We start from the raw sequence: 3,671 nt of genomic DNA, 5'->3' as shown, positions 1-3,671 counted from the left end.
ATATTTCTAAATAATTCACAGTGAGGACATAAGCTGGGGGTGGGAACGGGCGCGAGTGCGAGGTCCCGCCAAACGCTGCTTGCAGCTTTAATTATTATTTCTTTCTTTCTTTCTTTCTCCCGCCGCCTCTTTGAACTGGAATTTGACCCCCTAAACATGCTCAAAAACTCATCAAAATTGGCACGCACATCAGAACCGGTCAAAAATTTTAGAAAATCATGAAATGAACCCCTAAAGTGCTAAAATGGGCTCTCCAGCGCCACCTAGGCACACAAAAATGGCCGCTACGGCCCGTTGGAACGTCGTAGAAACATGAAACCAAAACTGCTGTGTTCGTCTCATCAAGCCCTACAATTCTCGTGCTCACACCCCTGACCCAACTCCAAGAGGAAGTGAGCTATTTGCCCTTTCACAGTAAGATTTTGCCTCAAAACTGCTCTTCCTAAAAAAAACATCTCCTCCTACACCATTTATCGTATCGGCTTCAAACTCGCACACATTACAGATCAACTGGTGCTAATCAGATCTTATTCATAACTTTTTCATTACTCGATTAGTTTGGAATTCATGGGCTCCTAAAGGTGAGATGTCAGAAAAATGTCCTGACGATCTTCGAAAGCTGCCCCATAGGAAATGAATGGCTGCATGGGGGAGAAAGAGACCATGTAAACTCAGAGGAGAAATTTCTGAAAACAGCTGGGGTGCAACACATTTTAAACTCGCTCCTCTGACCACATTTTTGACTGTAGAAATATAAAACACGACACGTGCGTTCACGAGAAGTGGCTGTCTCTCACAATCACTTTATTTTCTTGATTGGATCAACGGTTTGGGTATGGGAAGAACTTGTTCGAGGAGTTAAAACCCATATTAAACAGCCTTTGCTGATCTGCTCTCATGAGCTCTGTGTGTGCACCTCAGGTGCAGGCAAGTCATTAATCGCCATGACAACGGCTGCACCCACAGACACGCACACACGGCTCTCTCTGTCTGTGTGTCTCACAATCTTTAAAGGACAGATTAGAGCAGCAGAATCTTCATTTCACACAGAAAATACACATTATTAACCCCTAAAGTGCCAAAATGGGCTCTCTAGCGCCACCTAGGTGCACTAAACTGGCCCATAGGAATGTCGTATCAAGATCAAACCAAAACTGGTGTGTTTGACTTTCAAATCACGCGCTTACACCCATGACCTAATTCCAACAGGAAGTGAGCTGTTTTACCTTTCAAAGTAAGATTTCGCCTCAAACATGCTCTTAAAAAAACATCTCCTCCTACACCATTTATTGTATCGGCTTTAAAGACGCACACATGCCAGCTCAACTGCTGCTAAACAGATCTTCTGTATAACTTTATCAACGGTTTGGGAATGGGAAGAACTTGTTCGAGGAGTTAAATCTCCACTAAAATAGGTCTCTTCTCTGTGTTCTGTCTCTGTCTGTCTCTGCTCTTCTGCCAGGTGCACATGGCAACCGCTGTCACACACAAACTCACAGAAACATGATGTGTGTGCGTGTCTACATCTTACATGCAGACATGACAGGGGCACATTCTCCATTTTAACCCTTTAGGTGCCAGAGTTTATTGAGGAAAATATTCCATTTTCATTTCAACATTTCAAAAGACTGTGGCTTGAAAGTGGTGAGAGATAAAGGCATACTGTAAATGAGAAAACTATTCATCATGACCCAAAGTTTGTCATGGGAGTAAATTAACTCATCTAATTTGCATATTGTGGCGTCATTAGGCGGCGGCCATATTGGATTTCATAAATCTCAGTATAACGACATTTTAAACATATTTACACAGTAGATTTCTTTTGTTTTGTGTTGTTTTTGTCATCTCGTCCTCAAAAAAAGGGAGGGGAATCTGATGGGAGTAAATTAACTCATCTAATTTGCATATTGTGGCATCACTAGGCGGCAGCCATATTGGATTTCATAAATATCAGTAAATAAGCATTTTGAACATATTTACACAGCAGATTTCTTTTGTTTTGTGCTGTTTTTCTCATCTCTTCCTCAAAATATATGAATAGGAATCTGATGGGAGTAAATTAACTCATCTAATTTGCATATTGTGACATCACTTCTACATACCTACAGCTACAGAAAACATTCAAACATCAAACCGTTCAGCTCTGTAAGGATTTTCTGATGTTTGTGGCAATATGTTTGATATTTCTAAATAATTCACAGTGACGACATAAGCTGGGGGCTGAAACGGGCATGTGTGCGAGGTCCCGCCAAACGCTGCTTGCAGCTTTAATTTATTTAAATTTTTTTCTTCCGTCAAAATGATTGCATTTTTCACTGCCTGAACATACCCCAAAACTCACCAAACTTGGAATATAAGTCACACCTGGCGAAAAATTTTATAATCTATTGTCATCCTGAATTTCCATCACTAGGTGGCGCTATTATTAAGTAAAGTGCGTTTTGGCTCATAACTCCCACATACTTTGTCGCACATTCAAAAACCTTATATCCATGCGTTCAGTGACGTGTGCTGAATCTTGTGGTATAGGCCACGCCCATTTCCGCCTATCGTTTATTTCCCCAAATTCGCAAAATGTCACAAACCTACTTTTTTGAACTCCTCCCAGGCAATTTCACCGATTAGCATGAAACTTCGCACACAGCATCTGTGGACCCTCCCGACAAAACTTTATTAAAAGAATTTTGATATTCCAAAGAATACTGAAGTTAATAAATAACAACTTCCTGCAGATTTCGTTCTAAACAGGAAGTGCTACATATCTCCATATTCGTGTATCCAAATGACATGAAACTCAGGTTACCACTTCCCCATGAGCCCCTGAGGCTCTGTGCAAAGTTTTGGGTGATGACCACAAGGTGGCGCTCTTTAAATTGAAGTATTTTAATTGATAGGGGTGGTAAAGACTGGCCCCTGTAACTCACACACCAAAAATGACCAGCAGGTGGTGCTATTTTCAATGCAAAAGCATTTTTGGCTAATAACTCCCACATAATATGTTGCACATTATTAAACTTTCTATTTACGTGTTCTCTGAATTCAGCTGAATTGTGTGGTGTAAGCTACGCCCACTTTCGCGGTAACTTTCCATTCGCTAAATTGCCACAAATGAAAAACATACTTTTTCAAACTCCTCCTAGGCAATTTGACTGATTTGCACCAAACTTTGCATGAAGCATCTGTGCACCCTTCTGACAAAAAGTTATTAAAAGAATTTTGATCGTCCAAAAAACGCCCAAAATATAAAACAACAAATTCCTGCACATTGTGTTCAAAACAGACAGTCTTTCATATCTTGACCAAATACAGTCCAATTACCACAATACTTTTGCTGATTGTGTTTCATGGCCCGATGAGATTTTTTGCAAAATTCGGTGCAAATCGGCCAATAGGTGGCGTTCTTTTGGCAGTCTAATTAGTGTGAATGGAAGTAAATTGGAAAATCTTCAAATCCTCTTCAAAACTCATCGACTTTCAACCTCTTTTTGTCCCTCATACTTTGAGCTAGAGACACCATGTCAACTTTTAAAGAGTCAGAAGACCTTGAACTGTTGGGCATGTATTCAGCTTCTACTTTTTGGAAAAATACATATGTGGGTTGGGTGCCTACCTGTATACTGGTAATGTAAGTAAGAGATAAAGTTTATTTTTTTATTTATTACAGCTGACAA

Source organism: Epinephelus moara, chromosome 4 (genome assembly GCF_006386435.1).
Source record: "Epinephelus moara isolate mb chromosome 4, YSFRI_EMoa_1.0, whole genome shotgun sequence".
Taxonomy (NCBI): domain Eukaryota; kingdom Metazoa; phylum Chordata; class Actinopteri; order Perciformes; family Serranidae; genus Epinephelus; species Epinephelus moara.
This window is presented reverse-complemented; position numbering follows the sequence as displayed.